This window comes from Trichosurus vulpecula, chromosome X (assembly GCF_011100635.1).
Source record: "Trichosurus vulpecula isolate mTriVul1 chromosome X, mTriVul1.pri, whole genome shotgun sequence".
In the NCBI taxonomy this organism is placed as follows: domain Eukaryota; kingdom Metazoa; phylum Chordata; class Mammalia; order Diprotodontia; family Phalangeridae; genus Trichosurus; species Trichosurus vulpecula.
The window spans coordinates 6173410-6185362 of NC_050582.1; the positions used below are offsets into that span (position 1 = coordinate 6173410).

The window sequence follows — 11953 nt, forward strand, 5'->3', positions numbered from 1 at the left end:
ATGTTGAAAGACTTAATTCTGATCAATGTGCTGACCAACCAGGATTTAAACGAATTTATATGAATAAACACAAAGTGGCTAGAGATGAAAGGCACTAGCCCTTGGGAGGATCTAGAAAGGCTTCACATAGAGGGCAGTGCTTTTGAATTGTATCCTGAAAAAGAGAGGGATTGTATGAGGTTCAGAGAAGGAGGAGTCCCTTCCAGAAGAGAGCAATGTCACAAAAGCCCAAAGGGAAGAATATCCAAGAGAAGAGGGAATTCACTAGTAGTAATGCCACAGAGGGGTCAAGAAGGGTGAGGATTGAGAAGAAGCCATTAAATTTGGTGACTAAAAGAGATCGTGGGGAACTTTGGAGAAAGCAATTTAGGTTGAATGCTGAAGTCACAAGCCAGACTGCAATTAAGAAAAATCTATTTAAATGATCTACTTCAACCTCCTCCCTGTTCCAAACACATACCAGCATAAATCAAACTGTTCTCTGTTTTCTATTCACAGAATTCACAATAAAGTATCACCTTTGGGGATCATTCTTGAATTTGGTGACAACCACAAGAGTCAGGAACTTAACTGTTTAAGATATTGGAAATGGTTTTCCAAATATTAGTCACCTGAGAGTGGTCGATTAAATGGTAAAGAATCCAACTTGGCTTTAATTTGGGACTTACTGAATAGAATCAGATGGATTAAGACCTGGAAGACAAGACACAGGCCAGTAGATAGGCCAGAATACCATGAATCAGCAGATTCTGCACTGTGTAAGTCAGTGGTGCTGGTGCACCAGGCTCATTGAAAGAGCTAATTGATGTTGTTGTTGAGTCGTTTTCTGTTGTGTCTGACTGTTTGTGACCCCATTTGGGTTTTTCTTGCCAAAGATACTGGAGAAGTTTGCCATTTCCTTCTCTAGCTCACTTTACAGATGAGGAAACTGAGACAAACAAGGTTAGTGACTTGCCCAGAGCCACATAGCTAGTGTCTGAGGCCAGATTTGAACTCAGGTCTTCCTGATTCTAGGCTCAGCACTCTATCCAATGCACAACCTAGCTGCCCCAAACTATAACAGACCAAAGTCTTGACTGAGTGGGATCTTATTCTGCCAGAAGAAGGGAGGAATCTCTGTAGTTTTCAAATTGGTGATTGTGATCTACATTTTCATTAAAGTTAACCCCCCAAAGCTGAAGTTGGGAGTTAGTAGGATGGACTAGTTATGGATTAACTCTAGAAATGCTATTAAAATTGAAGTCCCTCTGCCTTCAGAAAGGGGAGTTTTCCCTTTTTCTAATGTAAAGTAGAACACTGTATTTGTGATAGCTGTCTTCAGGTATGTTGAAGGACAAATAGAAGAAGAATTTGGGATCTTAGCCTTCTTCTTGCTTGGTATCAGAAGGCTGAAGAAGGAGCAATGAGCTGTCCCCAAGTAGAATGGGCTACCACAGGAGGTGGTGGGGTCCCCCTTCTTGGAGGGCTTTACTGAAGGTCTGGATAATCATCCATGTTCCAGCAACTTGAGTTCTGGATTCATACAAACTAGATTACTCCCTTGATCAATCCTCTACAATGAGAGGGTTGGACTATATTACGTCTAAATGCCCTTTCAGGTTTAAAGTCTCTGGTCCTTAGATATACTTGGAAGGACACAAGGCAACTCCCAGTAAAGTCCCTTTGATTTAATTTTTAAAGAAGGCAACAGGGAAGCTAGAGGTACACAGGCACTGCTGAGTCTGGCAAATGGAAAAACTCCTGGAGGGGCGATAAGGGACTCTCTCTAGCCTGTACCATAGAGCCTTGCAAAAGGGATCTCTGGGAGAATAATAGATACTAGATGGTTCTGGTCTCTTTATGGGTCAAGAGAAACAGAGTCAAGAAGAAGTCCCATGGATTCCACAATCACTTCTACGCAGATGGCTCTCAGATGTGTTCATCTTTCTCCTGAGCTTCAGTTTTGCATTACCAACTGCCTACCGAACATTGCCATGTGGATGTCCCATAGGCATCTCAAACTCCTCATCTTTCCTCCTCAATCTCTTCTCTTCCAATTTCCCTATTTCTGTTAGGGACACCATCGTCTTCCTAATGACTCAGGGTCACAACCTTAGAATCGTTCTAGACTCTTCCTTCTCCTTCACTACTCATCTGATCAGTTGTCATGGTCTATCCATTCTAACTCCGAAACATCTCTCACATCTGTCCCCTTCTCGCCACATATACAGCCAGAACATTATTTCAAGCCCTCATCACTTCTTACTTAGAATGTATCAATAGCTTCCCAATTTGTCTCCCACCTCTCGCCATGCCAAGTCATTCTCCACAGCTGCCAAAATGGTATCTCTAAAACAAATCTGATCAGGCTACTTCTCCTACTCAAAAAGCTCTAGTGATTCCCTATTGCTACAAATTTCTCTTACTTGGCAATTAAAGCTCTTCATAGTCTGACTCCGGCTGATCTTTCCCAGCTGATTGCACCTTGCTCCTACTCATGTATTCTCTGGTTCAGAAAAACTTCTTGTTCCTCATACATAACACTTTGTATCCTCTCTGTAGAATGGAAACTTCTTGAGGGAAGGGACTGTTCATCTTGTCTTACGTTGTCTTTATATCCCCAGTGCCCAGCAAATAGTAAAATGGTGTGTGAATTAACTAGGGTAATAATTTTGACATGGCTTCATTTTGTGACAGTAATGGTCATATGTAGGTACTTCTATTGATGTTAGGCTGCCTCAGAATGGTTCACTTTGATCAGATGAGTCCAGATTGAACTGGTTTCCCTACCTTTAGTTAATTTTCTGTCAGTTGAGTATTAGATTTCATGCCAAACATGAACATTTCATTGCTCTTGTGTTGTGTTTTTAATTCTGTGGTGTTTAAGAATGGATACTATTCCAAGGAAATGTGCAAAAGTTGTAACTCTTCACTTCAATGAATGTGAGAGCTACTGCAGAGGCTGTTGTTGGGAAGTGAAGCGTTTCAAGAATCATTTGAACCCACAATGAAATAGAATCAGTCATACTGAAGTGCAAAGGAAAGTATGGTCAAAAACAAAAAAAAATGCCTAAAACTGACAAACTACTCTTGCAAAACAATCTACTTAATCCTCAGAAAACAAGCAAGGACTTTCAGAGGAACCTAGTAGTTTAAAGGCTTGTTATTGATTCTTGTACAGTACAGCACAGGCATCTTCAAGTTGGATGACCATCAAGAACAGTTGAAAAAAATAGCTGCTGACCACTGTTATGAAGAAAAAAAAAGTCCTTGTGAGCAAGACAAAGATAGGGAGTATTGAAGGTTGGAAAAAGGCAATTTTTACTGATAAAACTCACTTTCTCATTCAGGGCTACATAAAATTGATTCTAAGGAGAAATCTAGGTAAGCCGGTAAGATGTGGTCATTTTCATCAGACTATAAAATATCCACCCCCGAAAATGTTAGGGGAATTTTTTTTCACTTCCAGTGGGGAATGATGGACTCTCATAAATATAGTGACAGCATTGATGAAAGTGAAGTGACTTGTACAAGGTCAAAAAAAGCAGAACTGGCTTTCAGTATGTTTTTTGTTTTTGTTTTTTTTTGGGGGGGGGAGTTGGAGGCAATCAGGGTTAAGAGACTTGCCCAGGGTCACACAGCAAATGTCTTGGGTTAGATTTGAATTTGGGTCCTCCTGACTCCAGGGCAGTACTCTATTCACTGTGCCACTTAGCTCCCTCAACTTTAAGTATTTTTCATCTCAGTTTGATAAGTTCCCTATGCATCTACATCAGCCCCTATAGGCAATTACTTTTTTCCTTCCTCATCAGAGGAAGGAATCCACCTAGGTAACCTTGTGGAAAGTTGCAATAAAAGAAGAAGGACCTACTCTTCTTTGCATTTCCCCACAATTAGAAAAGAAGTTAACCCCAGAGTAATGCAAACCCAAGAGAATCACAGAAGTGTCCAAAGGGGCAGCAAACCTTGAAACACTATATAAATGCTAGCTATTATCATTATTATTAAATTAGCTAGAATAAAGAAACACCTGAATTACAAATGTACTCCAAGGATCAATGGGCCTTTCCATCTGCCCTGCAGCTGAAATTTCTTACAAGTGCTGTTTCTCCCTATTAGAATGGAAGCTCTGTGAGAGTGGGACTGTCACTGTCTCACTCTTCTATTTGAATCCCCGGGATTTAGGCACAGTTCTTGGCACACAGGAAGCACTTCCAAAATGCTTTGTTCATTTTTTAATTCATAACCTATTAACAAAACGTGGGTAATTATGTTAGGAGGTTATATACTAAGAAAAAGGGAGAATTTAATTTCTTGGTTTGAAATTGAAATCTGACTGTGATGTGCTTATCAATAGGTTTTTAGGAAAGCCCATTTTCACTGGGCCTGGTCTCATTTTAGTGTGATGTGATTAGCTGCTATGGGCCCCCAACTTCTTCTGAGGTATTAAGGCTTTTCTCACACATGGATGGTCTCTGCTTAACAAAGGAGTCACATTCCAAAAGTTCATTTGTAATTCAGGTGTTTGGAAATTGAAACACGTTTTCCCAAAGAAATAATTTTACAGATGATGGCTATGATTCCAGGCTAGCCCACAAAAATCTATTTCGCTTGGAGAGTAGCTGAAGTTCTGTATGGCAGAGATGGGAAATAGAAGGAAATGATACTATCTCAAGGCTAGTGATTAAACAAAATTGAAAACAAAACATTTTAAGACTCTTAGAAGAAAGGCAAGTTTGATTCATGGATTCAACTCAATTCTGCTAGCATTGATTAAATGCTTACTAGGGGCCAGGCACAATGTGTTAGATGGGGCTGCTGTAGTATCAATTAAGTTGGGACTTTCTTACTGTTTTAGAATGATACATTAATTAAGTGTCTTTGATTGAGCCTTACTAGGTGCAAAGCCCCGGCCCAAACCCCTATCTACTAGGTGCCAAGCCTACGTGGACGTGAAGCACTCAGGGTCCTAAGGGAAGTTGCTAAGACCAGAGCAAATAGCAGGAGCCTGAGTTCTGGTCGCTCAGATGATGTTTGATGATGGCTAAGGAGTGTATAAAAAGAGAGAACAGAGCCATTTGCTTGAGGGTCTCACTCCTGGAAGTGTGGGACTCCGGGCAGCCACTCTAAGAGCCTCCTGGCTCACCCAGCTGTTGATGGTTTCTTGGTAACTATGAATTATATTTGGTCTGTTTATAATGTATGTTTATAATTTGCTCGTATTTGCTCTGAAGTTCAGGGTGCTGGCTTTTTCCCCTGAACTAAGAGAATGATATTTGTATGTTGGATTGAAATAAGATTGTTAACCCCTTAATGTTGCTTTCCTTAGTAAAACAGATCAAAGAACCTGTGCTGGCAGTGTTCTTATTGTTGGGCTTGTATTGGTCTTTCAACCCCGCAGCAGCTGCTAGCCAAATTGTTGCAACAGATGCAAGGAAACAAAATAGAAATAGTGTCTGACTCAAGGAGCTTGTAATCAGATGGAGGGAAGACTACTGTTCCTGATAATGATAACACATTTACGAAGTAAAAACAAAGTAATTGGGAGAGGGCACTGTATCAAAAGAGATTTCTTGTAGCAGACAGCACCTGAGCAGATTTTTGTAGGGAATTAGATATTCTGCCAGGGAGAGGTGGGAGGGAAAGCATTCTGGGCAAAGGGATGGAGGTGGGAGATGGAACGTTATACGTGGAGAACAAGTAGGCCAGCTTGGCTGGAATGGAGAATTGAGGAGACAAGTGGAGACATTTTATGGAGATTCTGAGGAGGACTTCAGCAACTGCTGGTACTAGTTCTTTATTCTAGCTAATTTAATAATAATAATAGTTAGCAATTATATAGTGCTTTAAGGTTTGCAAAAGCACTTTACAAATATTATCTCATTTGATCCTCACCACAACCCTGGTAGGGGGGTGTTACTGCTATCTCCATTTTACAGATGAGGAAGATGAGGCTCAGAAATCAAGTAACTTGCTTGAGATTCAGTGATCCCAACTCAGAGTGCACCATTCATATTGTTCATTAAGCCGCTAACCAATGGAAAAAAGCAGTTTCTATTAGGTCAATTAAAGGGAATAAGATCAATCTGGATATCAGAAGTGATTTCCAAAGTACATGTTGTCATCCATGATCAAATTATCAAGGGAGTACTTTATGTAGCTAAAAAAATAATACAGTTAATCTTCAGGATCCAATGGACTGGCCCCTCAAGGGAAATAATGAAAAGAAAAGAAGTAGGAAGAGCATCCAGATCTCAAATTATTCTATAGAGCAGAAATCATTAAAACTATTTGGTATCAGTTAAAAATAGAACATTAGAATAGACTAGATAAGGAATAATGAGAAACAAACTCAGAATCCTATAGGGTTAACCCTAATTCAAAGTTGACAAGCCTAAGGAAATAAATTATTTGGAGAAGAACTTCCTATACGGCAAAAATTGCTGGGAGAATTGAAAGCACTTTGGTAGAAATTAGGTGTAGACTAGCACCTTACACCACATACCACAATAAACTCAAAAAATTATATGCAGTTTGCATATTAATGTCATATTATAAAAACAAATTAGAAGAGAATCATAACAGGCAGTTTTCACAGCTATGGCTAGAGAATGAATTCTTAACCAAACAATACAAAAGATAAGATAGATCATTTTGATTACATAAAATTGAAAAGTTTTTATATGAACAAAATTATATAACTGGGATAAGAAAGGAAATTATTAACTTAGAGAATTTTTGCATCAAATATTTCTGATAAGGGCCTGATATACAATAAACATAGAGAACTAACACAGATATATAAGACCAAGAGCCATTCCCTAAAGGTTAAATGGTCAAAGTATGTGAACAGTTTTCAAAAGAAGAACTGCTAACTACAGACAACCATATGAAAAAATGCTCCAAATCAATAAAATTAATACCAATAAATACCAATCAAAGATAAATACCAATCAAAACAACTCTGAAGTTTTGCTCCCTAATCAGCAAATTGGCAAAAAGATGGAAAAGGTCAATGTTGGAGGGGTTGGTTGTGGAAAGATGAGTATACTGATACACTCTTGGTAGAGCTATGAATTGATAAGACATTCTGATAATTATGCTAAGAAAATGACTAAAATGTTCATATCCTTTGACCTGGCCATCCGATTGCTAGGCATACATCCTGAGGAGTTCTCACACACACCAAAATATTCAAAGTATTATTTTTTTGTAGTAGTAAAGAAGTAGTAGAAAGAAAATAGTTGGCTATGCTTGAGGAATGGCTAAACAAACTGTGGTACATGGATACAGGAGAATATTCTGGTATTGTAAGAAATAAGGAATATGAAGAATTCAGAGAAGCATAGGAAGAATTATATAAACTGACATAAGCAGAAACAAGCAAACTATATACACAATGACTACAACAATACAAATAGAATGACAAGAATAACAATCCTGAAGACTGTGTAATTACCATAACTAATTTTACCCTCAAAGAAGAGAAAAGAAACTACATATCCCTCTCTTTTGAAGGAGTGGTGGACTGTGGCTGAGGAACAACGCACATACTGTTAGACTCAACCAATGTCTTGGTAAGCTTCTTTTCTCTTTCTTTTTGACTCCCTTTTAAAAGTAATACATAGCTCACCGGCCAGCTGAGGGAAGCCGGAAGCGGACGGGGCGCGACTTCCGCTTCCGGCCGTCCTCTTCCCGGCCGCTTCCCCTGCGCTCGGCGGCGGCCCCCCCTCCCGCCCCCTCCCGGGAGCCGGAGCCCGAGGATTCCTGGGATGCGGTGACCGGCTCCCCGAGTCGGACGTGCCCCGCCTCCCGCCCCGGACCGGCCTCCGTCATGTCGACTTCCTCGCTGCGCCGGCAGATGAAGAACATCGTGCACAACTACTCAGAGGCCGAGATCAAGGTGTGCGAGGCCACCAGCAACGACCCCTGGGGGCCCTCGAGCTCCCTCATGTCCCAGATCGCTGACCTCACCTACAACGTGGTCGCCTTCTCCGAGATCGTGAGCATGATCTGGAAACCTCTCAACGACCACGGCAAGAACTGGAGGCACGTCTACAAGGTGAGGGGCCGCGAGGGGTCTGGGGCAGGGAGGAAGCGCCGCCGGGGGGCTGGGGTGGGGTGGGGCCCGGGCCTCGAGCCTGCCCCCGGGCCCACCCCTTCCTCCCCCTAGGCCATGACGCTCATGGAGTACCTGATCAAGACCGGCTCGGAGCTCGTGTCCCAGCAGTGCAAGGAGAACATGTACGCGGTGCAGACCCTGAAGGACTTCCAGTACGTGGACCGGGACGGCAAGGACCAGGGCGTCAACGTGCGCGAGAAGGCCAAGCAGCTGGTGGCCCTGCTGCGGGACGAGCGGGCCCACGCCCTCAAGACCAAGGAGAAGCTGGCTCAGACGGCCACGGCGTCCTCGGCGGCTGTGGGGTCCGGGGCACCCCCAGAGTAGTGGGGAAGAAGAGCTGCAGCTGGCCCTGGCCATGAGCAAGGAAGAGGCCCACCAGCCCCCACCCTGTGGCCCCGAGGATGACGTCCAGCGCCAGCTGGCCCTTAGTTTGAGCCGGGAGGAGCATGACAAGGAGGAGCGGATTCGTCGAGGCGATGACCTGAGGCTGCATATGGCAATCGAGGAGAGCAAGAGAGAGACCGGGGGCAAGGAGGAGTCGTCTCTCATGGATCTGCCTGATGTCTTCACAGCCCCGGCCCCCCCACCCTCTTCTGACCCCTGGGGAGGTCCTGTCCTTGCAGCCGTCCCACCCTTCGACTCCTGGGGGGCCCCCCAGGACCCCCTGTCCCACCCTCAGCTGACCCCTGGGGGGTCCGGCTCCCACCCCTGCCTCTGGGGACCCCTGGAGACCTGCCCCACCCCCTGGCCCTGCTGCTGATCCTTGGGGGGGCCCCCCTGCTCCCCCTGCTGGAGAGGGGGGGACCTCAGACCCCTGGGGGGAGCTGATGGCCCAGGAGGGGCCCCAGTCAGTGGCCCATCTACCACCACGGACCCGTGGGCACCAGCTCCAGCCTTCTCCGACCCCTGGGGAGGCTCCCCAGCCAAGCCCAGCACCAATGGCAGCCCAGTGCCTGGGGGCTTCGACGCGGAAACGGATGAATTCTCCGACTTTGACCGCCTTCGGACGGCACTGCCCACCTCGGGCAGCAGCACTGGGGAGCTGGAGCTTCTGGCTGGAGAAGTCCCTGCACGGAGCCCTGGGGCATTTGATCTCACCGGGGTCGGGGGCTCCCCAGCAGAGGCTGTAGGGAGCCCTCCACCGACAGTGCCGCCAGCCCCCACGCCCCCGACACGGAAGACGCCAGAGTCCTTCCTGGGACCCAATGCCGCCCTTGTGGACCTGGACTCTTTGGTGACTCGGCCAGGGCCTGGCCCCCCAGGACCCAAAGCCTCCAACCCCTTCCTGCCAACTGGAGCCCCTGGCACAACCACTGGCCCGTCCCTCACCAACCCTTTCCAGCCTCCACCTCCAGCCACGCTCACTCTGAACCAGCTGCGTCTCAGCCCTGTGCCCCCTGGCCCTGGGGCCCCACCGGCCTTCATCTCACCCCTGGGTGGGGGGCCTGGCCTGCCTCCCATGATGCCCCCGGGACCTCCACCCCCTAACACTAACCCCTTCCTCCTATAACCAGGTTGGGGGAGGGGGATGCCCGCCTCCTCTCACCCTCCAAGAGATCAGTATTGTGAGTGCATGTGAAAGGGGGGAACCCTTCCTCCCCCCCCAAGCCTCAGTCCAAACCTGACCCAGTCACACTACACCATCTCCTCAGCCTCCTCCTAAAGCTGGAAACAGGAGGCAGGCTTGGCAGGCAGGAGGACCCCTCTATCCGGAGGCATTAGATGGGGCTGCGGCATGTGGGCACCCCCTTCCCGATTTCCCCCAGCCTTGAATCCTTCCCCTCCAATCAGTGTCGGAGCCCTGATCTCCCCCCTCCCCCCACAGTGACTGTCCCTGGTGATCACTCTTCTGACCTCTGTAATAAATGACATTTCTGACGGAAAAAAAAAATAAAAAAATAAATAGCTCACTGAGTAGCAGAAAGGTGAGGGTTATGTTGAGAAATGAAGGTGATGATGAACAAAATATATCAATACAAATTAAAAATACATCCTAGATTACTGAATATAGAATATAGAAGGACTATTGCTGTTTCAGAAGCCAGCATGATCTATTAGATGAATTCACTTATTTTCTAAAAGCTTCCGATTTATTAACTAAGCAGTTCCCCAGTTTTATTGATTGCATGCATGCTAAAGCACTTGGTAAAACACACACACGTACACGCACACACATAAATGTTAACCTCATTTCAAGGTTTGTCACACAAAATGAATATTTTTCAATTCAGGCTATTTGTCTGAATAACTTTCAGATTTGTATAGAAAAAAGCCTCAAATTCCTTTCTCCCCAAAGTAGAAGGTACTTTAGTAGGAAATTTCATTTCCATATGAAACAATAATTATTTTTCAGTAAATCCTCTCAGCTATTATATTGACTAAAGTGGAAAGATTTCCAAATTAATTGTTGTCTTTGCAGGCAAAGCTATTTTTCAGGCTAGGAGTGGGTGGCGGGGAGGAAGAAGGTGCAAATGAAAGACGGCACCATGTAGCACACAGTTGGTTGGTCTTTGGGTTCAAATCCCATGTCTGACCAACACGGGCTGCATGATTGGGTCCAGCCACTTATCCTGGTGGAGTAAAGTTACAGACAAGTTGTCTGGCTGCATATTAGGAAGATTTTTCACTCAGGGAGCTCTTCACACAGATGAAATTGTAGGTGCAGACTAGGGAAAAAATAGTCACTGCATACATCACATAGGCTAGGCAGAAAGGTGGTGTGGTAGATGGAACGCTGTATGTAGGTTCAGGAAGATCTGAGTTCAAATCCTGCCCCAGGCACGTACTAGCTGTGTGACCCTGGGTAAGTCACTTTAACTATATCAGCCTCCATTTCCTCAACTGTAAAAGTAGGGTAATGATAGCACCTACCTCTCCCAGGGTTGTTGTTAGGATCAAATGAGGTGCTTTGCAAACCTCGAAGCACTTTATAAACGTGACGATGATGATGATGCCTGGGCCTCGGAACTCAAATACCCAAATGGATCTATGACTTCCCTGATTCAGGATTCCCTCCAGGCAGGCAGATTACAACCAACCATGATTGCCTGTCCTGTTCAACTCTCCTAGTCTCCTTGAAAGTTTGCTATTGGGGGGGGTTCCCCCAATGGCACCAGTGGGACACTCTGGCTATCTACCTGCCAACTCTTAACATTGCCATTGGATGGGCCTAGCCTCTTTTCCTCCATACAATTCTTTGATAACATCAAGTCGACAGCATTGATTAAGTGCCTACTATGTGCCAGATGCTGTGCTAAGCTCCGGGGACAGGAAGAGAAGCAACAACCAGTCCCTGTCCTCGAGGAGCACACAGACGAATGGGGGAGACAGCATACAACTAACTGTGTCCAAATGAGGTGTATATTAAATAAAAAACAACAAAGTCTAGCATTTATTTAGTGCCTACTATGTGGTAGGCACTTTGCTAAGCACTTTACAGATAGTATCTCCTTTGGTCTTCACAACTCTGGGAGACAGGTGTTATTATTATCCTCAGTTTACAGCTGAGGAAACTGAGGTCAACAGAAGTTAAGTGAGTTAGCCAAGGTCAAAGAGCCAGCCACTGTCCAAGGCCAGAATTGCACTCAGGTCATCCTGACTCCAGGCTCACTGCTCTATTCACTGTTCCACCTAGCTGCCTCAATAATGTAGTAAATTATTACTTTATAGTTTATTTGTTAAGTTATAATACTATAATAAATTATTGATAACAATAAATTGGATCTAATCTCAGAAGGAAGGCATGAAGATTTAGGAGGGCTAGTAAGGAGACTTGAATGAAGCCAAGGAGATGAGGAGGTAGAGATGAAGAGGGAGAGAATTCCAGGCATGGGGGTCGATCAGTGATCATGC

The 11953-nt window shown here is 44.8% G+C and overlaps 1 pseudogene; it reads left to right on the forward strand.

Annotated features, from left to right (window-relative positions):
• Positions 1-7813: 7813 nt before the first annotated feature.
• On the forward strand, positions 7814-9611 carry LOC118832821 (annotated as a pseudogene).
• Positions 9612-11953: the final 2342 nt, after the last annotated feature.